The following is a 27,233-nucleotide window of genomic DNA, read 5'->3' as shown; positions in this document are numbered from 1 at the left end:
AAGGCTGTTATAGAAAGGGAGGGAGAAGGAGAGAAATATAAGACAGTTAATGTGTAAAAAATAGACAGAGGAAGGAGATGAACACAGAGTCCGGTGCTAGGCGTAGAATCTTCGGAGGCGGGGAGCGTTCCATGGGTTCGGCTCAAGTCGGTTATCCGATGCATCTCGCAGACGGTATGCTCCACCAGTCAGGACTTGGTCAATAATAAAGTGACCTTCCCATTTGGGCTTGAGTTTGTCCTTTTTCTTGTCCGGCAGGCGTAGAACTAGTTCGCCAACATTGTAAGTTTTGGCCCGTACTTCTCTGCTTTGATATCTTCGAGCTTGCTGTTGATAGAATGCGGAACGGGCTTTTGCCACGTCACGCTCCTCCTCCAAGGCATCCAAACTGTCCTGCCGATCGAGTTCGGCTTCTCTTTCTTCATACATGCGCATGTGAGGTGAGTCATGAATTATGTCGCAGGGTAGAACTGCCTCTGCGCCGTATACCATAAAGAATGGTGTGAATCCGGTAGTGTGATTCGGCGTGGTCCACAGTCCCTAGAGTACGGAGTCGAGCTCCTCTACCCAGTGCGTGTTAGATTCCTTGAGGGACCACACTAATCTAGGTTTGATGCCGCTCATGATTAGACCATTTGCTCACTCGACTTGACCGTTAGTTTGTGGGTGATAGACTGAAGCATAGTCGAGCTTGATGCCCATGTTTTTGCACCAGAGTTTAACCTCATCGACCCTAAAGTTCGTGTCGTTATCAGTGATGATGCTGTGGGGGACGCCGTAACGGTGTACGACCCCTGATATGAGGTCTATCATGGGTCCGGATCCGGCCGTCTTAAAATGCTTGGCCTCTATCCATTTGGTGAATTTATCCACCATGACCAGTAGGTATTTTTGCTTGTGGGTTCCTCTTTTAAGGGGTCCAACCATGTCCAGCCCCCAGACCGCGAAGGGCCAGGTGATGGGTATAGTTTGGAGGGCGGTGGGTGGCATATGGCTTTGGTTAGCAAAGAGCTGGAAACCGACGCATCGTTTGACTAAGTCCTGAGCATCTGTCGTCCACTATTGGACTAAGGACCAATGCGGCTGGTGCTCGGGTTGTTCGGAATTTAGGTTTATCACTGGCATTAAAGGTAATAGCCGTGTTACACCATGGGTTTATTGTTGCTACTTGGTAAACTTCAGCCAGGGTGCGGAGTGTTCGTTTCCGCATATTATTTGATGAGAAAGTCTCGAAGACTATTAATACCGTACTGGTATCCCTGGGATGGTGCTCTGTGGATTCTGGAGTCAGAAGCTCTTCGCCACTTCTGGCCACCTGCCGCAGTATCCAACATGCTCTAAGGCTATGAGTTGGTGTGGCACCCTTTGTACTATGAATTTTACAGGGTCCATTGAGCCATCCCTCCAGTACGGTTCCATGCCCTATAGAGGGTTTTTGTTTTTTGGTGTTTAACCCAGGTGCCTGGCGATAATGCACCCTTTTATTTCGGACTGGGGTTGTATTCAGGGCCGGATTGTCCCAAAATTTTATTTCGGTTTTCCAGGCACTTTCCATCGCACAGTACTTTCGTACTATGGATGCCAAGTCAGCGAAGCGTGTAATTTCACGACGACTTATGGCGTTGAGGATTCCGTTGTCTGTGCCATTATTGCAGAAGAATGAAATTGCATCCTCCTCGTGGCAGTCCTTTATCCTGTTCATGACCAGGAGGAATCTGGCCCAGTAATGGTGTACTGTTTCTGTGGGCTCTTGCCGAATTTGGGATAAACCCCTTATATTTGGGTGGGTGAGCGGAATTAGATCCGGAACCTCGCCCAATCTGAGACACCGGGGCCAAAGAGTTTCCGAACTCGGAAGCTTGGCTTCTTTGATATTGTCCAATGAATCTAGCCCGCTGCCTGACTTTAGGTTCAGGGCCTGAGCGACGTTGAGGGAGTCCCGGATTAGGGGGCGTCCGGATGGTCGGACTATGACCTTTGGCCAGACTCCCGGACTATGAAGATACAAGATTGAAGACTCCGTCTTGTGTCCGGATGGGACTTTCCTTGGCGTGGAAGGCAAGCTTGGCGATACAATATGAAGATCTCCTCCCATTGTAACCGACTCTGTGTAACCCTAGCCCTCTCCGGTGTCTATATAAACCGGAGAGTTTTAGTCCATAGGATGAACAACAATCATGCCATAGGCTAGCTTCTAGGGTTTAGCCACTCCGATCTCGTGGTAGATCTACTCTTGTACTACCCATATCATCAATATTAATCAAGCAGGAGTAGGGTTTTACCTCCATCGAGAGGGCCTGAACCTGGGTAAAAACATCGTGTCCCTTGTCTCCTGTTACCATCTGCCTAGACCCACAGTTCGGGACCCCCAACCCGAGATCCGCCGGTTTTGACACTGACATTGGTGCTTTCATTGAGAGTTCCTCTGTGTCGTCGCCTTTAGGCCCGATGGCTTCTTCGCTCGACAATCGCGATACGGTCCAAGATGAGACTTTTCTCCATGGACAGATCTTCGTATTCGGCGGCTTCGCACTGCGGGCCGACTCGTTCGGCCATCTGGAGCACATAGAAAGCTACGCCCCTGGCCACCAGGTCAGGTTTGAAAGCTTAAACTACATGGCCGACATCCGCGGGGACTTGATCTTCGACGGATTCGAGCCACGACCGAGCGCGCCGCACTGTCACGATGGGCATGATTTAGCTCTGTCATCGGACAACACCCAGAGCGCCGCTCAGGTGTTCGCTCCGACCATTAGCTCGGAGCCAGCTGCGCCAGTCGGGGACGGACGGTTGGACGCCGCCCCGGAAGCTGCAACCTCTATGGCGATAGAGCCGGATACCAGCCTACTCCCTCGCAAGGCCCGTGACTCCAAGGTGTCGGACTCCGATCCGGACTCCGTAAATCCCGCACCTCTTCCGATTAAGCCCGATTGGGCTCCGGTCATGCAGTTCACCGCTGCGGATGTCTTTCAGCACTCGCCTTTCAGCAATATCCTAAATTCGTTAAAGTCTCTCTCTTTGTCAGGAGAGCCCTTGCAGGACTACGGCCAACACGGTTGGGATACGGACGACGAAGAAATTCGTAGCCCACCCACCACCCACTTCGTAGCCACTGTCGACGATTTAACTGACATGCTCGACTTTGACTCCGAAGACATCGGCGGCATGGACGCCGATGAAGGAAACGATCAAGAACCAGCACCTATAGGGAACTGGAAAGCCACCTCGTCATACGACATATACATGGTGGACACCCCTAAAGCGGGGGATGGCGAGGAGAAAACGGAGGACGACCCCTCCAAGAAGCAACCCAAGCGCCGACATCAGCAGCGCCGCTCTAAGTCCCGCCAAAGCAAAAATGGCGATTCCGGCACCGGAGATAATAATATGCCGGACAGTGCCGAAGACAACCCCCTCCAGCAGGATTCAATGCAGGAGGACGAAGGAGCCAGCCCTCATGAGAGAGCGGCCGACAAAGAGGATGAGGATGACAATTACATGCCTCCCTCCGAAGACGAGGCAACGGCGACGAATTCGTCATGCCAGAGGATCCCATCGAACAAGAGCGTTTCAAACGCATGCTCATAGCCACGGCAAGCAGCTTCAAGAAGAAACAGCAGCAGCTTAGAGCTAACCCAGACTTGTTAGCTGACAGATGGACCGAAGTCCTGGCGGCCGAAGAGTATAAACAAGAACGCCCATCCAAGAGCTACCCAAAGCGCAGGCTGCTACCCCAACTTGAGGAGGAAGCAACTAAACCTACATCACCAGCGTACGATGTTCTATGCAGGAGAGGTATCTGGTTGGCAAGAAGCAGCACCAGCAACCCGAATACGTCCGAACCCAGAGATGGGAAAGGGAAGCCGTGCCGTAACAAAGAACCGTGCCGGATAAAGGACAACAGCCCGATGAGCAAGGCAGTAAATGCCGGATTCAAAAGCTGTCGGCAAAATCAGAAAAAGCTGCCCCCCAAAGATGATAGGGACAAGCTATCCAACCTCAACAAAATTTTGGACAGAATATGTCAAATCCACAGCACTCTGGGGAGACCTGCGAACCATACCCACAGAGATTGTTGGGTCTTTAAGAAGTCCGGGAAGCTCAATGCCGAACACAAGGGGCTCAACACACCAAGCGAAGATGACGATGCACCCCACGAGCAGATCACTGGAGAACAAAAGAAGTTCCCACAAGAAGTCAAGACAGTAAATCTACTTCATGTGACGAAAGGGAAGAATAGAACGGCACCTACAACGACGCGCGCCGTACAGCCAGCCTCGGAGGAGCAACCCCACTGGTTGTTACAACCAATCACCTTCGATCATCAGGATTACTCTAGAGGAGACCAGAACGCAGGCTGGACTGCCTTGGTCCTAAATCCAATAATTAACGGACTCCAATTTACAAACTCAGGGTAAACCCAGTCGTAATCCACCTCGGCAACACTTCCTTTCAAGGAGTAACGCTAGGTTCGGATACCCCAAGTATGGGTTCCCTTATGTTAGAAGTCACGTTCGGATCACCCGACAACTTTCAAAGCGAAATGCTAATATTCCACATCGCCCCATTCGTAAGTCGCTATCAAGCGCTACTGGGACGTGAAGCTTTCGCCCGCTTTAACGCAATACCGCACTACGCATCCCTTACACTTAAAATGCCCAATCCAAAGGGCATCATTTCATTACAAGGGAACATAAATTGATCCCCAAAACTACGGGCAGGGGGCGGTAGCCTAGACAGCCGCCCACAAATCCAGCCCCACTATCCCGGACACGGCTAGACAAGTGCGGCATCAACATGCTCAATTAGCTGCATACCCTCGTGCAAGGGGCTCCGTGTGCTCACGCCCGGAGACAATACGGCCCAACTCTTGCTCCAACTATATCTTGTTTATTTTGATATAGATTTCTCGCACGCTTATTTTTTACTAAGTTCCTCTCTTTCACTGACGAACATCGTGCTATGCCCGTCCAGGATACGGCACAACGGAGACACAGGCACAGACGTGCAGCAGGGACCCGTTCCAATGATTCTTTTCAGATTAAGACCTTGCGTAAACCTTTTTTACTGTCTCTTGTTGATAACATCCCACGGTTTTCTCTATAGCCGAGGAGGAGGCTGGCGTCTTGGCATGTGGCCACGCCAGAATTTTTGCACATACCTGGATACTAGGGGCTTTTTTACCAAGGGCTCTATTTCGGCCCGTCTTCATAAAGACCGAATACCTTAGGGAGTGTTCGGCGTCGCGAGTTTGGCCGTATATGCATCAGCTCCGAATCATGTCTTTGGTCAAATGTTGGGTTTGCCCGGCTCCTGTGTTTTGCTGCCTTACATTCCGTTATATCGGCTAACGCGGCACCAGGAGAACTACTGCGATTGTGCCCCGGTTCGGCCGGGTGAGCACCTCAGTAGAGAAAGCCGAAAACTGACTGTCATGATATAGCGAGAGACTGGTCAACCACTCGATGACTTCCGGAATCTTTAGGATTCCCCCGCATTAACGAAGGGTCGCTTCCCGGTCAGGCACACTCGCGCCCCGAATTCGGGCGAGCGTAGTGCCCCTAGGGGTTATTCAGTAGTCCCACTGTCACACTCCTATGGCTAAGTGAAAGTGATAAAGCATTATAGTCAGGTTGCCTAGTTCGCCGCGCCACCACCTCCTTTGTAGGACCAAGACGTTGGATTAAGTGTGAAAAGGCGCCTTTTTGCGAACACCCCCACATTCTATGCATGGGGGTTGAAGCCAACGACTGCCATCTTTCAGGCTATATACAAATATATACATTAAACGGCCGCACAGGAGGCATCATGATTCTTGCAAGCACAAGTATAAAAAAGCTTTTTTCATAAAAACACAATTCGTCTTACAAATAGTATAAGCTATTCGAACACAACATCCTTCGAGCATTGCGACTCTATTATACGAGCACCAGGAAGAACTTCCTCAAAATAGTGCTTGGCAGGTACTCGGTTTTCATCCGAATCTTGGGACGCAACAATACTGGCCTTCATATCTGCCCAGTATGTCTTGACACAGGCAAGAGCCATCTGTGCGCCCTCTATGCACACCGACCTCTTCATTGCATCAGCATGCGGCACCAAACCAAGGAATTGCTGCACCAAGCCAAAATAACTCTTAGGCTCCGGCTTCTCCGGCCACAGACGACTCGCAACATACTTCATGGCGAGTCCGAATAATCTGTTCAGCTCCGCTTAGGCGGCTAAACGGTCGGATACTGACAGTGGGTGTTCTGGATTGTGGTACTGCGACCAGAAAAGCTCTTCCAATTCATGGTCACCTCAGCTGAGGAAGTGTTCGGTCGCGTCCGCCGCACTTGCGGCCAAATCCAGATAAGCGTTTTCCGAACTCCACGGCCGGTCTCATGGAGCATACTTGGGGTCTCCGAACTTCATCCGCAGCATATAAGGCTTTTCGGTCGTGATATCTCCGGCCTGACGCAGCTCCTCCTTCATCGCTCTCATGGTAGAGCGAGTATCCTTGGCTTCGGTAGTGATCTTTCCAAAACCCTTCTGAGTCGCCCTATCTTCTTGTTCAAGCAATCTACAGCAGTCGATAGCATCCTTCAATTTTATGGCCATCTCGGCCATTTCCTCTTGCTCTGGTAGTGAGCAGCCTGTTCGGCTTTTAGCTCTTCAGCCGCTTTAACGGCAGCCGCATCACTCTTCCTTGCTTGCTCCTTTGCTCGGGCAAGTTCCGCCCGAAGGTTCTCCATGGCAGCAGCACCATCTACATAAAACATATATAAGGCCCGAGCATCAAGCTCCTATTACTGGGTGTCTTTTGAACATACCTTGAGCCTCGTCTAGCCGCTTATGTACAAGCGCGATGTCGGCATCTGCTACGTCAAGTTGCCGCTTTAGTTCGGCAGATTCATCAGTCCGGCTAGCCACCGAACGCCTCGCCACCTTCATGGAATAGGCGGCACATTATACCTGGGGATATGATCCTCTATGCGCCGTCACTCGTGACGACACACAGAGTCTCAGGGGCTACTATTCATACAGGGCACATTTAATATGCGGCTCTACCAAAAGGTACACATTTTTACATACCTCAAAGCCTGTTAGTAAACTCCTAGAAGCCTCGTACAATCCGCTTTCCGCGGATGAAATCCTTCCAATCACCGTATCCATCAACATACGGTGTTCTTCTGAGATGGACGCCCTACTAAGCAGATCCTTCAGCCCCTCCGCCGGCGCGCAAGAGGGTGCCGGACTAGACTGACGACCTTTCCCAGGGTTCGGACTTGAAAAAACCCTCCGGGACGATACCTCGGGGTCGCCAGCCTCGTGAGACGGTGGAACAAGAGGAGGCGTTTCTCTCTCTATCATCTCTGGACAAAGATCCCCTGAAGATGAGCTCTGTTGAGAAGGGTTGAGATCTGAACTGCAAGATAATGTTACAGTTATTTTCCTCAGGAATAAAACATGAATGTGATTCATTATGGAACCTCTCCCTTCACTTACGCCTCGGGGGAGAGCGGGTCCCCTTTAGGGGGCGATTCGGCTGGGGCGTTCTCCGCTGCCAAACCCTTTGACGAAGATTTCTTTCCCCGTTTTGAGGTTATCACCTCCGGGTCTTCAGAGGAAGTCCTTTTCTTTCCCTGGTCGGGAGAATTTTCGATTCTTCCATTCTTAATGTCATCCTTCGTAGAGGCGGTAGCTCCTTGGTTCCCCCCTCCAGCATCCTGGTTAGCATGGGATCCGGTACGGTCTCGGGCAGGGGGGTTGGACACCTGATAAGCTTCGCCTTCGCTATCCACTCCTGTTCAAAGGGCAACTCTGTTAAAGGGTAGATTTGATAAAAATATGGATGGTGTGTTCAAATACGAGGCTACTTACTTTAGCATCCGGGCGGTTGCAGCTTAGACTTGCGTCCTCGGATAAATCCGGACACCTTGCTTGTGATCCGAAGAACAATTTGTACATCTCCATGGGTGTCATTCCCATGAAATATTGTAGGACTCGTGGTCCCTCCGGATTGAACTCCCACAGGCGGAGAGGTCGACTTTTGCAGGGCAGTGTGTGGCGAATCACCATGACTTGCGCCACTACGGTTAGATTGATATCTCTTTCTAGAAGATCTCAAATACGGCCCTGCAGCAGGGGCACGTCTTTTGGCGGCCCCCAGATAAGTCCTTCATTAACCCATGACGCCAGCCGTGGTGGGGGACCCGAGCGAAAAGTAGGCGGTGCCACCCATGTGGTGCCCCTAGGGGCTGTGATGTAAAACCAGTCCCGTTGCCATAAGCCGAGCTCCTCTTGAAAAGAGCCTTCGGGCCATGGAGCATCGTCCATCTTGCTTATTATAGCCCCTCCGCACTCAGCATGCTGCCCCTCGATCATTTTCGGTTCCACTTTGAAAGTTTTTAGCCACAATCCAAAGTGAGGGGTGATATGGAGGAAGGCCTCGCACACGACAATGAATGATGAGATCTGGAGGATGGACTACGGAGCTAGTTCGTGGAACTCCAGCCCGTAGTAAAACATAAGCCCCCTCACAAAGGGATCGATCGGGAAGCCTAGTCCCCGAAGGAAGTGAGATGCGGACACCACACTTTCACCAAGCTTGGGAGCGGGAACAGCTTGCCCTTGAGTAGGCAGCCTATGCGAGATTTCGCCGGTTAGATACCTGGCATCTCTTAGCTTTCGCACATCTTCTTCCGTAATGGAGGAAGGCATCCACCGGCCTTGAGGGTCGGAGCCGGACATCTTCGAAGGTCCGCAGCGCCTAAAACTAGAGCTTTGGGTGTTGGAACTCGAAGCGAGGGGCGGATTTGATTGGTTTAAGAACAAGGGAGCCGGGCCTTGGTTCCTTTATAAAGGAGGTGAATACCAAGATCCCTCCCTGTAACCGTTTGAGACTCGCTTTTAATTAGGGAGTCATACCTAAGTCACGGTTGGGTTACCCACGCCCGTATTGATGAGAATCTCGGAATAAGGGGACACGATCTCTGCTTTGACAAGACATGCCAAGAAAACCACCTCGCTAAACGCGCCAAGGTGGAACGATAAAATGAATAAAATCCTGACTATGGCATGATGTCACGCCGCGGAATACGTCAGCAGATCCGATTGATACAAATATTATTCTCTCTACGATGGAATGTGGGACTTATTTTGCAGAGGCGGACACTACCCTGGTGTTCAAAACCTTCTATGAAATATTCGGAGGAGGAACCCGCCTTGCAATGCCGAAGACAACTTGCGCGTCGGAGTCGTTGTCATTGAAGCCTGGTTCAGGGGCTACTGAGGGAGTCCCGGATTAGGGGGTGTCCGGATGGCCGGACTATGACCTTTGGCCGGACTCCCGGACTATGAAGATACAAGATTGAAGACTTCGTCCCGTGTCCGGATGGGACTTTCCTTGGCATGGAAGGCAAGCTTGGCGATACGATATGAAGATCTCCTCCCATTGTAACCGACTCTGTGTAACCCTAGTCCTCTCTGGTGTCTATATAAACCGGATAGTTTTAGTCCATAGGACGAACAACAATCATACCATAGGCTAGCTTCTAGGGTTTAGCCACTCTGATCTCGCGGTAGATCTACTCTTGTACTACCCATATCATCAATATTAATCAAGCAGGAGTAGGGTTTTACCTCCATCGAGAGGGCCCGAACCTGGGTAAAAACATCGTGTCCCTTGTCTCCTGTTACCATCTGCCTAAACGCACAGTTCGGGACCCCCTACCTGAGATCCGCCGGTTTTGACACCGACAGACGTCCTCTCCTCCGCGGATATCCGGCTTGGAGGGAGCGGGAATCCGGACATAACTAGTCCTTAAGATAGATGAAGGCTTGCTGCATTGTTCCTCCACCACTACAACATGGTGGGTGACCTGGGGAGAGTTAATCTTTCTCGGATCGGGTTTAAGCCCGATCTGATCATAGTCTGTAGCGACTCCTAGGGCGGCGATGCGATCCAAGAGCTCGTTTAAGGAAGAGAGCTCCATCGGATCTAGCTGCTCGGCGAGTTCCGAGTCGACGTGGAGATTGCTTTCGATGACCCGAGAGGTCATCGTCGGCGCGGCGGCCGAACAGGCGGTCATAAGAAAACTGCCTAGCCGGAGAGTTTGGCCGATAACCAAAGCTCCTTTAGCAACAGTGCCGTCTTTAAAGACGGGATGAGGCATCCTTCCTGAAGTCGACGGCACAGCGGAACTCTCAATGAAAGCACCAATGTTAGTGTCAAAACCGGCGGATCTCGGGTAGGGGGTCCCGAACTGTGCGTCTAGGCGGATGGTAATAGGAGACGAGGGAAATGATGTTTTTACCCAGGTTCGGGCCCTCTCGATGGAGGTAAAACCCTACTCCTACTTGATTAATATTGATGACATGGGTAGTACAAGAGTAGATCTACCACGAGATCAGAGAGGCTAAACCCTAGAAGCTAGCCTATGGTATGATTGTTGTTCGTCCTACGGACTAAAAACCCTCGGGTTTATATAGACACCGGAGAGGGCTAGGGTTACACAGAGTCGGTTACAATGGGAGGAGATCTACATATCTGTATCGCCAAGCTTGCCTTCCACGCCAAGGAAAGTCCCATCCGGACACGGGACGAAGTCTTCAATCTTGTATCTTCACAGTCCAGAGTCCGGCCAAAGGCTATAGTCCGGCCATCCGGACACCCCCTAATCCAGGACTCCCTCATCCGCCATCTTGATTTGATGGTATCCAGAGTATGCATTGAGGAAGCACAATGAGTTGTGTCCCGCGGTAGCGTCGATGATGTGATCGATGCGGGGGAGGGGGAAGGGATCCTTGGGGCAAGCCTTACTGAGGTCCTTGAAATCGACACATAGGCGCTAGGATTTATCCTTCTTTGGTACCATCACCAGGTTTGCTAGCCAGTCCGAGTGTTTTATTTCTCTAATGAATCTGGCTTCGAGCAACTTGGCTAGCTCCTCTCCCATAGCTTGTTGTTTAGGCTCTGAAAAATGTTGTAGCGTCTGCTTGACCGGCTTGTATCCCTTCAATATGTTAAGGCTATGTTCGGCCAGCCTGCGTGGGATCCCTGGCATATCTGAAGGGTGCCAGGCGAAGATGTCCCAATTCTCGTGTAAGAATGCCTGCAGTGCAGCGTTGATTGTGGGGTTCAGTTGTGCCCCGATGGCTACTGTTTTTGTAGAGTCCGTTGGGTGGACTTGGAATTTGACGATTTCGTCCGCAGGTTTGAAAGAGGTGGACTTGGATCGCTTATCGAGTATCTCGTCATCCCTATCCACTATGGAGTGTAATGCAGTTAATTCTTCGGCCGCGAGGGCTTCGGATAATGCCTCAAGGGCCAGGGCGGCGGTTTTATTTTCGGCGCGAAATGCTATGTCCGGATCACTGGCTAGAGTGATGATTCCGTTGGGCCCGGGCATCTTGAGCTTCATGTATCCATAATGGGGTATGGCTTGGAAGCTCGCGAATGCGTCCCGCCCTAAAAGGGTGTGGTATCAACTACCGAACGGGGCCACTTGGAATGTTATCTCTTCTGACCTGTAATTTTCCGGCGTGCCGAATACCACATCGAGTGTGATTTTTCCCACACATTGTGCCTCCCGACTAGGGATAATTCCTCGGAAGGTCGTGCTGCTTTGCTCGATGCGGTTCTTGTCTATTTCCATTTTGTTGAGAGTTTCCTCATAGATGAGGTTTAATCCGTTGCCGTCGTCCATGAGCACTTTAGTAAGCCAGAAGTCGTCCACGATTGGACTAAGGACCAAAGTGGCTGGTGCTCGAACTGTTTGGAATTGAGGTTTGTCACTGGCATTAAAGGTTATAGCCGTGTCGTTAAAGGGATTTATTGCTGCAATGCGGCAGACTCCTACGAGGCTGCATAATGCTCTCTTGCGCCTGTTATTCGAGGCGAAAGTCTCGAAGACTGTCAACACCGTATTGTTGTTTTCTGCGGGATGATGCTCTGTGGTATTGTTAATGAGGAGATCCTCGCCGCTCTTGGCCACCTGCCGAAGTATCCAACATGCTCTAAGGTTGTGCGGTGGTACGGTATTTGGTGTGGTGTGAAATTTGCATGGCCTATTGAGCCATCCCTTCAATACGGTTCCACGCCCTGTAGTGGGCTTTGGTTTCTTTGTGATTGGATCATGTGACTTGCGAGAGTGCACCCTTTTGGTTCGGACAAGGGGTTTAGTGAGAGCCGGAGGATCCCAGAATTTTGCCTGGGTTTTCCAGGCTCTTTCCCTCGCACAATACTACTATACTATGGCAGCCAAGTCAGCGAAGTGTGATATGTCATGGCAACTTATGGCGTTATGGATTCCCTTGTCCGTGCAATTTTTGCAAAATAATGAGATTGCGTCTTCCTCGCGACAATCCTTAACCTTGCTCATTACAAGGAGGAATCTGGCCCAAAAGTGATGTACTGTCGCTTGGGATTGTTGTCCAATGTGGGAAAGATCTCTTGTATCTGGGTGGGTGGGTGGATTGAAGTCCGAACCCTGACCCGATCCGAGTCCCAGGGGCAGAGGAACTTCCCAACTTGGTAGTTCGGGTTCCGGGATGTTGCCCAATTTTTCTGGACCGCTGTCCGATTCTAAGTTCAGAGTTTGGGTCATGTCCTCCCGCGAGCGAGTATCCGGCTCGGAGAGCTTGGGAATCCGTACATAGTCCGTCCTCAAAATAGAGGAAGAATTGCTGCATTACTCCTCCACCACCGCTATTTGATGGGTGACCGGCGGAGAGTTAATCTCTCTTTGATCGGGTTTAAGCCCAATCCGATCATAGTCTGTAGCGACTCCCAAGGCGGCGATGCGATCCAAGAGCTCGTTCAAGGATGAAAGTTCCATTGGATCCATCCGTTTGGCGTATTCTGAGCTGGCGTGGAGGCTTTTTCGATGACCGAAGAAGTCATCGTCGGCACGGTGGCCGAACGGGCGGTCATGACGAAGCCGCCTAGTCGGAGGCTTTGGCCTAAAGCCAGGGCTCCCCTAGAGGCAATGTTGTCCTTGATAACAAGGCGAGCCATCGAACCTTTTTCGACGTCACAGTGGAACTCTCAATGAAAGCACCAATGTCGGTGTCGAAACCGGCGGATCTCGAGTAGGGGGTCCCGAACTGTGCGTCTAAGGCTAATGGTAACAGGAGGCGGGGGACACAATGTTTACCCAGGTTCGGGCCCTCTCTATGGAGGTAATACCCTACTTCCTGCTTGATTGATCTTGATGATATGAGTATTACAAGAGTTGATCTACCACGAGATCGTAGAGGCTAAACCCTAGAAGCTAGCCTATGATCATGATTGTTCTCGTCCTACGGACTAAACCCTCCGGTTTATATAGACACCGGAGGGGGCTAGGGTTACACAGAGTCGGTTATAGATAAGGTAATCTACATATCCGAATTGCCAAGCTTGCCTTCCACGCAAAGGAGAGTCCCACCCGGACACGCGACGAAGTCTTCAATCTTGTATCTTCATAGTCAAACAGTCTAGCATAAGCATATAGTCCGGCCGTCCGAGGACCCCCTAATCCAGGACTCCCTCACCTACTGCAGGAGCTACTGCAGATGTTATGAATGTCTGGTAGGCTCGATCTGATGACTACTCAATAGTTCAGTGTGCCATGCTATAAGGCCTGGAACCGAGACCTCAAAGATGTTTTGAATGCCACAAAGCATATGAGATGTTCCAAGAACTGAAGTTGATATTTCAAGCAAATGTCCGGGTTGAGAGATATGAAGTCCCCAACAAGTTCTATAGCTATAAGATGGAGGAGAACAGTTCTGTCAGTGAACACATATTGAAAATGTCTGGGTAACATAACCAATTGACTTAGTTAGGAATTGACCTTCCAGTCGACAGTGTTATTGACAGAGTTCTTCAGTCACTGCCACCAAGCAATAAAGGCTTTGCGATGAACTATAATATGCAAGGGATGACGAAAATGATCCCCGAGCTCTTCGCGATGCTGAAATCTGCGGAGGTAGAAATCAAGAAAGAGCATCAAGTGTTGATGGTTAACAAGACAACGAGTTTCAAGAAAAAGGGCAAGGAAAAGAAAGGAACTTCAAGAAGAATGGCAAGCAAGTTGCCGCTCCTTTGAATAACCCAAAGCTGGACCCAAGCCTAAAATTGAGTGCTTCTACTTCAAAGGAAATAGTCACTGGAACCGGAACTGCCCCAAATACTTGGCGGATAAGAAGAATGGCAAACTGAACAAAGGTATATTTGATATACATGTTATTGATGTGTACTTTACTAATGCTCGTAGTAGCGCCTGGGTATTTGATACTGGTTTGGTTGCTCATATTTGTAACTCAAAATAGGAGCTACGGAATAAATGAAGATTGGCTAAGGACGAGGTGACAATGCACGTCGAGAATGGTTCCAAGGTCGATGTGATCGCCATCGGCTTGCTACCTTTACATATACCCTCAGGGTTAGATTTAGACCTCAATAATTGTTATTTGGTGCCAGCGTGGAGCATGAACATTATATCTTGATCTTGTTTAATGCTATATGGTTATTCATTTAAATCAGGGAATAATGGTTGTTCTATTTATATGAGTAATATCTTTTATGGTCATGTACCTTCGATGAATGGTCTACTCTTGTTGAATCTCAATCGTAGTGATACACATATTCATAATATTGATGCCAAAAGATGCAAAGTTGATAAATAGTGCAACATACTTGTGGCACTACTATTTAGGTCATATTGGTGTAAAGCACATACAGAAACTTCATGCCGATGGACTTCTGGAATCACTTGATTATGAATCATTTGATACTTGCGAACCATGCCTCATGGGTAAGATGATTAAAACTCCGTTCTCCGGAACAATCAAGCGAGCTAATGACTTATTGGAAACAATAAATACTGATGTATGCAGTTCGATGAGTGTTGAAGCACGCGACGGGTATCGTTATTTTCTAACCTTCACAGATAATTTAAGTAGCCATGGGTATATCTACTTAATGAAAGACAAGTCTGAAACATTTGAAAAGTTCAAGGAATTTCAGAGTGAATTCGAGAATCATCGTAACAAGAAAATAAAGTTTCTACGATCTGATCACGGAGGTGAATATTTGAGTGATGAGTTTGGCCTTCATATAAAACAATGTGGAACTATTTCACAACTCACTCCACCTGGAACACCACAGCGTAATGGTGTATCTAAATGTCGTAATTGTACTTTATTAGATATGGTGCATTCTATAATGTCTCTTACCGATTTGCCTTTATCATTTTGGGGTTATGCATTAGAGACAGACGCATTCACGTTAAATGGGGCACCATCTAAATATGTTGATACGACACCGTATGAACTATGGTTTGGCAAGAAACCTAAGCTGGCATTTCTTAAAGTTTGGGGATGCGATGCTTATGTCAAAAGGACACAACCTGATAGGCTTGAACCCAAATTGGAGAAGTGTGTCTTCATAGGATACCCTAAAGAAACTATTGGGTACACCTTCTACCACAGATCCGAAGGCAAGATCTTTGTTGCTAAGAATGGGTCATTTCTAGAGAAGGAGTTTCTCTCGAAAGAAGTGAGTGGGAGGAAAGTAGAACTCGATGAGGTAGTTGTACATACTCTCTAATTGGAAAGTAGTACATCAGAGAAAACAGTTCCCGCGATGCCGAAATGAACTAGAGAGGAAGCTAATGATGATGATCATGAAACTTCTATTCAAGTTACTACTGAGCCTCGTAGGTCGACCAGAACACATACCGCACCAAAGTGGTATGGTAATCCTGTCTTGGAAGTCATGTTGTTAGACAACGGTGAATCTACGAACTATGAAGAAGCAATGATGAGCCCAGATTCCAACAAATGCCTTGAGGCCATGAAATATGAGATAGGATCCATGTATGAGAACAAAGTATGGACTTTGGTGGACTTGCCCGATGATCGGAAAGCCATTGAGAATAAATGGATCTTCAGGAAGAAGACAGATGTTGATGGTAATATCATTGTCTACAAAGCTCGGCTTGTACAAAAGGTTTTTGACAAGTTCAAGGGGTTGACTACAATGAGACTTTCTCACCCATAGCGATGCTTAAGTTTGTCCGAATCATGTTAGCTATTGCCGCATTTTATGATTAGGAAATCTGGCAAATGGACATAAAAACTGCATTCCTTAACAGGTTTCTTAGAGAAGAGTTGTATATGATGCAACCAAAAGGTTTTGTCGATTCTAAAGGTGCTAACAAAGTGTGCAAGCTCCAGTGATCCTTTTATGGAATGGTGCAAGCATATCGGAGTTGGAATATACGCTTTGATGATGTGATCAAAGCATATGGTTTTATATAGAATTACAGAGAAGCATGTATTTACAAGAAAGTGAGTGGGAGCTGTGTAGCATTTCTGGTGTTATATGTGGATGACCTATTACTGATTGGAAATGATACCGAATTTCTCAATAGCATAAAAGGATATTTGAATGAGAATTTTTCAATGAAGGACCTTGGTGAAGCTGCTTATATATTGGGCATTAAGATGTATAGGGATAGATCGAGACGCTTAATAGGAATTCCACAAAGCACATACCTTGACAAAGTTCTGAAGAAGTTCAAAATGGACCAGTCAAAGAAAGGATTCTTGCCTGTGTTGCAAGGTGTGAAATTGAGTCACACTCAAAGTCCGACCACGACAGAAGATAGAGAGAAAATGAAAAGTCATTCCCTATGCGTCGACCATTGGTTCTATTATGTATGCCATGTTGCGTACCAGACTTGATGTGTGCCTTCCCATAACTTTGATAGGGAGGGACCAAAGTAATCCAGGAGTGGGTGACTGGACAGCGGTCAAGAATATCCTGATGTACCTGAAAAGGACCAAGGATATGTTTCTTGTTTATGGAGGTGACGAAGAGCTCATCGTAAAAGGTTACATCGATGCTAGCTTCAACACAGATCCAGATGACTCTAAGTCACAAACCGGATACGTATTTATATTGAATGGTGGAGCTGTCAGTTGGTGCAGTTCCAAGCAGAGCGCCGTGGAGGGATCCACGTGTGAAGCGAAGTACATAGCTGCTTTGGAAGCAGTGCATGAAGGATTCTGGACGAAGGAGTTCATATCTGATCTGTGTGTTATATCCAGTGCATCGGGTCCAATGACAATCTTTTGTGAAAACACTGGAGCAATTGCCTTAGTGAAGGAATCCAAGTTTCACAAGAGAACTAAACACATCAAGAGACGCTGCAACTCCATTAGTCAAAAGGTCAAGGATGGAGACACAGAAATTTGCAAAATACGTACGGATCTAAATGTGGCAGACCCATTGACTAAACCTCTTCCGCAGGCAATACATGATGAGCACTAAGACTCCATATGTGTTAGATTCATTACTATGTAATCTAGATTATTGACTCTAGTGCAGGTGGGAGACTGTTGGAAATATGCCCTAGAGTCAATAATAAATTGGTTATTATTATATTTCCTTAATCAGGATAAAGTTTTATTATTCATGCTAGAATTGTTATTGATTAGAACCTTAAATACATGTGTGACTACATTAGCATATGCCAAGTCCCTAGTATGCCTCTACTAAACTAGCTCGTTGATCAGAAGATGGTTAAGGTTTCCTCACCATAGACATGAGTTGTCATTTGATAATGGGATCACATCATTAGGAGAATGATGTGATGGACAAGACCCATCTGTTAGCTTAGCATATGATCATTCAGTTTATTGCTACTGCTTTCTTAAAGTCAAATACATACTCCTTCGACCAGGAGATCATGCAACTCCCGGCTACCGAAGGAATACCTTATGTGCTATCAAATGTCACAATGTAGATGGGTGATCATAAAGATGCTCTATGGGTATCTCTGAAGGTATCTGTTGAGTTGGCATGAATCGAGGTTGGGATTTGTCACTCCGTATGACGGAGAGGTATCTCTGGCCCTCTCGGTAATACATCATCACAAGAAGCTTGCAAGCAAAGTGACTAAGAAGTTAGTTACAAGATGATGTATTACGGAACGAGTAAAGAGACTTGCCGGCAACGAGATTGAACTAGGTGTAAAGATACCAACGATCGAATCTCGGGAAAGTAACATACCGATAGACAAAGGGAACTATGTATGTTGTCACAAAGGTTTAACCGATAAAGATCTCAGTAGAATATGTAGGAACCAATATGGGCTTCCATGTCCCGCTATTGGTTATTGACCGGAGAAGCGTCTCGGTCATGTCTACAACAATCTCGAACCCATAAGGTCCGCACGCTTAAAGTTCATTGACAATATAGTATTTATATGAGTTATGTATGTTGGTGATCGAATGTTGTTCGGAGTCCCAAATGAGATCATGGGAATGACGAGGAGATACAGAATGGTCTGGAGGTAAAGATTGATATATGGGATAATAGTGTTTGGTCTCCGGAAGGGTTCCCAAATTCACTGGAAGGGGTTTCGGATGTTTCCCGAAATGTTCTAGTGCGAGAAAACTTTTTTGGCCAAGGGGTAAAGCCCACGGGGCTTTAGGAAGGTGCAAAAGGAAGTTTTGCGGAGGCCAGGGGCCAGACACCAGGGACCATGGCGTCTTGGGCCAGACGCCAAGGACCCTGGTGTCTGGTCCTAGAGTCCGAGAAGGACTCTTGCCTTTCAGGCTAAACCGACTTTGAGGAGGCTCTTTCTCTAAGAAATGACCCAAGGGCTCAACATATAAATAGAGGGACACAACTAGCACCCGGAACACATCAAGATTCACCAAGTCGCGTGCCGGCAACCGTGCCCCCTCTTGTTTATCCTCCGTCATAGTTTCCATTGTGCTTGGTGAAGCCCTGCGAAGATTGTTCTTCACCACCACCATCACCACGCCGTCGTGCTACCGGAACGCAACTACTACTTCGCCTCTCTTGCTAGATTGAGAAGGCAAGGACATCATTGATCTAGACGTGTGCTGAACGCGGAGGTGATGTATGTTCGGTACTTGATTGGGGTGGATCATCAAGGTGTACGACTACATCAACCGCGTTGATAAATGCTTTAGGTCAAGGATCTACAAGGGTATGTAGATGCTCTCCCCTCTCATAGCTATACATCTCCATGGATAGATATTGCGTGTGCGTAGAATTTTTTTTGTTTTACATGCAACGTTCCCCAACAACTTGTTGTTCTATGATTGATGTTGCTATTACTTTTCTATGCTTAATGCTTGTCACTAGGGCTCGAGTGCCATGATTTTAGATCTGAACCGTTTATGTTTTCACCATTATATATATGTTCCTGATCCCATCTTGCCAGTTATATGCACCTATTACGTGTTATGATCCGCATACCCCAAAGTGACAACAATTGGGCTTCTTTCCGGTGATTACCATAATTTGAGGAGTTCATGCATTCACTATGTGTTAATGCTTTGTTCTAGTTCTCTATTAAAAGGAGGCCCTAATATCCATTAGTTTCCTTATGGACCCCACTGACACGGAAGGGTGGGACAAAAAAGATGTCATGCAAGTTCTTTTCCATAAGAATGTATGACTATTTACGGAATACATGCCTACATTACATTGATGAACTGGAGCTAGTTTTGTGTCGCCCTAGGTTATGACTGTTATATGATGAATATTATCCAACGTTATCACCGATCCAATGCCTACGAGATTTTCACATATTGATCTTGCTAAGTTACTACTATTGCTGCTACTATTACAACTGCTACCAAACTACTGCTACTACTATTACCATTACTATTGTTGTTACTATTATTGCTACTGCTATCAAACTATCATACTACTGTGCTACTGATCACTTTGTTGTAGATATTTAGTCTTCAAGTGAGGTTTAATTGATAACTCAACTACTAATACTTACAAATATTCTTTGGCTCCCCTTGTGTTGAATCAATAAATTTGGGTCGAATACTCTACCCTAAAAAATTGTTGCGATCCCCTATACTTGTGGGTTATTAGTGTTTGGTATAACACTTCACGGTCTCCTTGCTCCTAGACTCACGGGTGCTTGATCTCCATGATCCTGGGTACCTGTAGGGATGAAGATCACCGACAAGACAAGAGAGATCTACACGGAACAATTTTATTTCACACATATAGGACATTATGTCAAATTCTTCCGTTGATCCCCTCAAAAATTACCTTGGGTTGCAAGGCTCATGCCTCAACCCATACCATTCTAAACTACTCACACAGTAAACATTAAGGAACACAACTTGAGATTGATTAATTCTAATATGTCTTGGGTTGCAAGGCTCATGCCTCAACCCATACCATTCTAAACTACTCACACAGTAAACATTAAGGAACACAACTTGAGATTGATTAATTCTAATATGTCTTACAATGGATGCCTTGTGAGATGCATGATTACAAGTATGAACTAGATGGGAGAGCACTATGGTGGTGGTGGAGATGTCTATGGTGATGGAGATGGTGGCGGCTAGGGTTTGTGGATGAAGATGATGATGAAGAGGTTCTGGCTTGTATGCTCGTCTCTCTATTGACATTTCGATGGGGTCCCTTTAGTAAAAGTTGTTCAGGTGCACAATCTTCCTTGAAACCCATGCCAAAGGCACGCTCATACGAGTGCTCGCGCCCGTATGGAATGTTGTCTTTTGCTCTATTTCTACAGAGACGCCTCCTGTTGACTCCTTCCTCCATTCTCCTTCCATTTTGTTTCCACGCGTGATTTCTTCCCTTTTTAGCCCATTTTCCTGTGGAAACACATCAAAAAGAGGATTTGTGGGATCATTTGCATTCATTGGTCATTAGTAGAAATATCAGAGCAAATATCTATTTTTAAATGAAATATCTCGGTTTAAACAAAGGTGAAATGAGTGTGGAAATATCACTCATCAGTCATGACCATGCATAGATAGATTTTTGAAGAAAAAATATTTTCTTGAAGGGTTTGATCTCAGGTTCAACAAGAAGCAAGTGAAGATAAACTCGGCAAATTTGAACCTAACAAGTTCGGAAAATTTTGTAAGTAAAATTTGATGAAAAAATGCATCGTATAAACAAACCCTTTGAACTGAACAGGAGAGGGTTCATCCCGATCTCTCTACCCTAACTTGGTGATAGAGATCAACTACGGTGAAGCAGTGAAAGGGGTTACCACGTCGAGGAGGACCAAATGTGTCGAGTTTCCATCGAAGTTGCACGGTGGAGCTCCTCGCCGGACTTTCTTCAAGAACAGGATCTGACGGTGGTGAGAGATGAGGTCAATGGATTTGAAGGAGATGAACCGAACGAAGACGTTGCCAGAGGGATATTTATAGTGGTAGTAGTAAACCACCTCGGCAAAATCGATGGCCCACAGCAAAGGAAGTTCCACATTCAATGGGCATAATCACAATTGTGGAGATCGTGGGGCACGTGGCAACCGTTTTCTGCGAGAAACTTGGGAGAAGAACGGGAGATCAAAAGGTTTGAAAGGGCTTATGCCAAAACAGATAAACATTTGAAGTGCATCTCTTTCGCGAGAAAGAATGTCGGAAAGAATGTACTTTAGATCAAGTTGCACACTTATGACAGACATCATAGACTTAGGCAAGTGAGAATATAGAGGAAACATGGCCCGAAACAAATTCACTCAGCCAGAAAATAAAACAGGATAATTAGCTCTAAGTGAAATGTTCATCGGATCACAAGAACCAACGTGGGGAACGAAGGGAAACATAGGAAATAAATGTGAATGAAACAAGCTAACACAGCAATAGATAAAACAAACAAACAAAAAACAAGCAGATAAAAATGCATCTCGGGGCTAAGGATGGACGAATTGATGACCCTGAGATAATTCCTGCAAGAAGAATTAGTTTGATTTCACCACCCACACTTTTGTGGGAAGTGGAAACCTCATTCGTAATGGTCGAGCAGGAAATGTTTTCCTCTGATATCCTCTGGATATCACCTATGTAGTACAAGTGTAATCATATGAATATGCATTGAAGTTGTTTCCAAAGAGGTGAACATAATGATTTGAAGAAATACGCACGTACTCCTTCTGATGAGAGTTTAACTAGTTCACGTTTGAACGATATGTAGCTTTACTCCATCAGTGATATTCATCACCTCGAAGAGAGTTGCCCTGCATGGTCAGGTTAGTAGAAACAGAGAGATTTTCGATGATTGATTTCTTCACCGAGACTTGCTTCTTGGGTGAACTTTTTCTATAGTTTTTTTTACGTACCAGGTGCAAACCTTACCATTCTATTGCTTGAAGAACTTGTAGTCAGAGTCATCAGACTCATCAACGTCAACAAGAATGGGACAATTATTATATCCTGAGAGTATTGTAGGTTTGAGAGTTTTGTACTTGGCAAGAACCCAACTTGTTCGAGGATATTGCTCTGGGCTCCAGTATGTTCCATCTGTATTGAGTTTTCTCTCGAAACCCAATCCTTCTTTCCTGGGATTTTTGTGCAGAATAGACTTCTTGATTACATCACATAGAGAATATTGCTCCGAGGTCCAGTATGTTCCATGTGTCTTGAGTTTTCTCTCGAAACCAATCCTTCTTTCCTGGGATTTTTGTGAAGAATAGACTTCTTGAGCACATCACATAGTGTCTGATGTCCCTTGAGGCTTTTCAACATGCCTATCTCAAGCAAGTTCTTTAATCTGGAATTTTCATCAGAGATTGCAAAAAGTTCCTCACTGTAGGGGTTAGATTCAACATTCATAATAGTTGCAATTTTATCAGGGACAACATCGATGTTTCAGCAGTGAGTTAGCATTGTCGCGTTCTACACATTTTGTGCATGGAGGCACAAAATCGTCAGGAAGTTATTTAGTTTGCTCAACAAAGAGAGAAGCCTTTTCTTTGGCAAGCTCATCATAAGAATCTTCTCGTAATTCGAGTTCTTGATTCCTAGACAGTCGTGTGATAAACTCTCATAATGAAACGAAAGAGAATTGCAATAGTTGGAAATATCATCAAGGGTTGAAGAAAGAGCTTCATGCTCTTCAGTCAACTCTTGATTTTTCTCCATCTCTTTGACAAGCAAGACTTCATATTTCCTGAAGTTTTTCTCAAGTCTTTCAAGAGCATCTTGTTGAGATTTAGCCATCAATGTTTTGCATAGGCTACATTCTCTGGAGAGAATGTATTCAGGTTGATGGATTTTTGGCATTTTGATGATACCCGGTCTCTTGAAGCTTTTGCCATGAGGTAGAGTGCAGTTGGCTCATCATCAATTGATGCATCATCATCGACTTCTGAATGGTTTGATGATTCATATGACTCATATGCTACATGTTGGAAATATGCCCTAGAGGTATAAATACATTGGTTATTATCATATTTCCCTGTTCATGATAATCGTTTATTATCCATGCTAGAATTTTATTGATCGGAAACAGATACATGTGTGGAGACATAGACAACAACGTGTCCCTAGTGAGCCTCAATTAGACTACCTCGTTGATCAAATATGGTTAAGGTTTCCTAACCATAGACATGAGTTGTCATTTGATAATGGGATCACATCATTAGGAGAATGATGTGATGGACAAGACCCAACAGTAAGCATAGCATTTGATCATATTAGTTCACTGCTACTACATTATTCATGTCAAGTATCTGTTCCTAGACCATGGGATCATGCAACTCCCTGACATCGGAGGAATGCCTTATGTGTATCAAACATCACTTAGTAACTTGGTGATCATATAGGTACTATACAAGTGCCTCTGAGGGTGTCTATTGGGTTAGCATGGATCAAGATTGGGTTTTGTCACTCCGTATGACGGAGAGATATCTTTGGGCCCTCTTGGTAATACAATGATACGTCTCCAACGTATCTATAATTCTTTATTGTTCCATGCTGTTATATTATCATTCTTGGATGTTTTACATTCATCTTATAGCAATGTTACATCACTTTTTGGGACTAACCTATTGACATAGTGCCAAGTGCCAGTTGTTGTTTTCTTCTTGTTTTTTATATCGCAGGAAATCAATATCAAACAGAGTCCGAACGCAGCGAAACTTTTTTGGATTTTTTTGGACCATAAGACATCCAGTGGGCCAAAGAAGTAACGAAGAGGGCCCCCGAGATGAGCACAAGACACTTGGGCACGCCTGGAGGCCCAGGCGCGCCCTGGTGGGTTCTGCCCACCTCGGTGACCTCTTGCACCGCCTCTTTGTTCTATAAATACCCCAATATTCCAAACACCCTAGCAGAGTCGACGAAAATCAATTCCAGTCGTCACAAGTTCCAGAACCACCAGATCCAATCTAAACACCATCACGGAAGTACTCATCATCCTCATTGGTGCCTCTCCGATGATGCGTGAGTAGTTCATTTTAGACCTATGGGTCCGTAGTTAGTAGCTAGATGACTTCCTCTCTCTCTCTTGATTCTCAATACGATGGTCTCGTGGACATCTATTCGATGTAACTCTTTTTGCGGTGTGTTTGTTGGGATCCGATTAACTTTGAGTTTATGATCAGATCTATGTTTTTATCCATGAAAGTTATTTGAGTCTCTTTGATCTCTTATATGGATGATTACCTATAGCCTCGTATTTCTTCTTCGAATCTTTGGTTTAGTTAGGCCAACCAGATCGATTTTTCTTGCCATGGGAAGAGGTGCTTTGTGATGGGTTCGATCTTACGGTGCTTGATCCCAGTGACAGATGGGGAACCGATACGTATGTATCGTTGCAATTAAGGATAAGAAGATGGGGTTTATTTCTACATAAATAGATCTTGTCTACATCATGTCATCTTTCTTATTGCATTACTCCGTTCCTCCATGAACTTAATACACTAGATGCATGCTGGATAGCGGTCGATGTGTGGAGTAATAGTAGTAGATACAGGAAGGAGTCGGTCTACTAATATTGGACGTGATGCCTATATAATGATCATTGCCTGCATATCATCATGATTATTTGAAGTTCTATCAATTGCCCAACAGTAATTTGTTTACCCATTGTATGCTATTTTTCTCGGGAGAAGCCACTAGTGAAATCTACGGCCCCCGGGTCTCTTCTTAGTTATATTTGCCTTCTAGATCTATTTTTATTTGCTTTTATTTTCACATCTATTAATCCAAAAATACAAAAATACCTTGCTGCAATTTTTAGTTATTTATTTTATCTCGCATTCCCGCGAGATCTATTTATCCAATCTACTACAATTTTATCTATCTTTTTACCGTGACGGTTTGACAACCCCTCTGTTACGTCGGATTGCCAGTATTTGTTCTTTGTGTGTAGGAGTAGTTTACATGGTTTTGCGTGGTTCTCCTACTGGTTCGAGAACCTTGGTCACATCATCGAGGGAAATACCTACCATTGTTGTGTTGCATCATCCCTTCCTCTTCGGGGAAATACCGACATAGTTCAAGCAAACATCAAAAGGAACTTCTGGCACCGTTGTTGGGGAGGATCTAGTCAAGATAATCTCCCGACAACTCGCCAATTTCTGGCGCCGTTGCCGGGGAGACATCATCAACATCTACCAGGTTCCTTATCACAAATCTCATCTCCTTAAAGTTTACATTATTTGCCTCTCGTTTTCCTGTCCCCCACTTCACAAAAATTTGCCATTTTTATTCGCCTTCTTTTTCGTTTGCCTTTTTTCTCGTCATATCTCATGTTTACTTGTGCTACCATGTGCCTTCTATGTTCTTGCATCTTTGCTTGCCAAAAATCTATTGATATGGATCCTCATCCACTTGCTAATCTTTTCAGAAGATCCAATTATGATGAACCCATTGCTAGTGAATTGAGTTCACTAGATTATCTTTATGATGTTTTGGTTGAGATTTATGAATCTGAAAATTGTGATGAAGTGTTAAACAAAGGAATTTATAAAGTGATTCACGATGGCTCCTTGAATGAAAAGCATGATTGCAATGATGTTATTCTAAATTCCGTTAATGTCAGTTGCGTTAGTGATATGCAAAACCCCAAGCTTGGGGATGCTTGTATTGCTATGTCTACTACTTATTGCAATGATCATGATTGGGGTGTTAATGACTCTTACGATCTTGAAAATTTATTTAAACCTCATGATGAATATTCTTGCGATAATATTAAGAGTGTGTTTGAAAGAGTGTCAACTTTAGCTAAAAATAATCCCACTTATTTGGAGAGTGTTCAATCTTATGAATTTTTTTATAAGAGTGGGCTTGGAGAGGTCATGACTTTATTTGATTATAATCCCACCACTTTGGAAGAGTGTCAAATTTGCATGCATGTGAATCGTTAAGAAAATATTTTATGTCATGGTTATATTGTTGAATTTGATTATGATCCTACATGCAGTTATAATGAGAGAGGAAAATATGGTTGTAGAAATTTTCATGTTACTAAATTACCTCCTGTTATTTTGAGATCGTCAATGTTTTATTCCTCTTCTTTGCATATGTTAGATGTTTCTTGTCTTGATAATTTGTTTGCTTATAAAATTCCTATGCATAGGAACTACGTTCGAATTAAATGTGTTTGTAATATGTTTCTTGATGCTCACTTTGTGTTTCAATTCTTAACTTTCGTCTGAGCATCGTTGAAATATTAAGCCTATCTTAATGGCTATAAAGAAAGAGCTTGTTGGGAGGCAAACCAACTTGTATCTTTTTTATTTTTGGTTTTATTGCTGTTTTCCATAAGATACCCAATTATGCCTCTATTTATATGTGTTTTTGTGGTTTAAATTAGTGTTTGTTCCAAGCAAAGCCTTTTGGGATGATTTGGGTGATAGTTGATTTGATCTTGCTGAAAAACAACAACTTTTGCGCTCAGAAAAATTCCCATTTTTAATGGAAGAGTGCTTTTGAGTTGATTCTTCTTGCAGAATATTAATATACAAATTGCCCACGTTGTCCTAATTTTTCAAAAAAATTGGAGTTACAGAAGTATTCGAAGTTCCCTGATTACTACATACTCTTCTATTTTTGACAGATTCCGTTTTCGTTGTGTTATGTGCTTGTTTTAATGATTCTATGGTTTCCTTTGAAGAGTTTTTTCCATGGAAAAGTTAAAATACAGTAGATATAATATAATAAAAAAATATGAATGGGTTTGCAACAGTACTTAAAGTAGTGATTTGATTTCTTATACTATCGGATCTCACCAAGGATTTGTTGAGTTTTGTGTGATTGAAGTTTTCAAGTTTTGGGTGAGATCGCGTTGGATGAAGGAAAAAAGACTAGCAAAATGCTAAGCTTGGGGATGCCCGAGGCACCCCATGATAATATTCAAGAAGTATCAAGCAACTAAGCTTGGGGATGCCCACGAGTGGCATCCCCTCTTTCTTCTAACAACCATCAGT

This window comes from Triticum dicoccoides, chromosome 7B, assembly GCF_002162155.2.
Source record: "Triticum dicoccoides isolate Atlit2015 ecotype Zavitan chromosome 7B, WEW_v2.0, whole genome shotgun sequence".
Taxonomy (NCBI): domain Eukaryota; kingdom Viridiplantae; phylum Streptophyta; class Magnoliopsida; order Poales; family Poaceae; genus Triticum; species Triticum dicoccoides.
The sequence above is the reverse complement of the archived record's forward strand: the minus strand, read 5'-3'. Positions refer to the sequence as shown.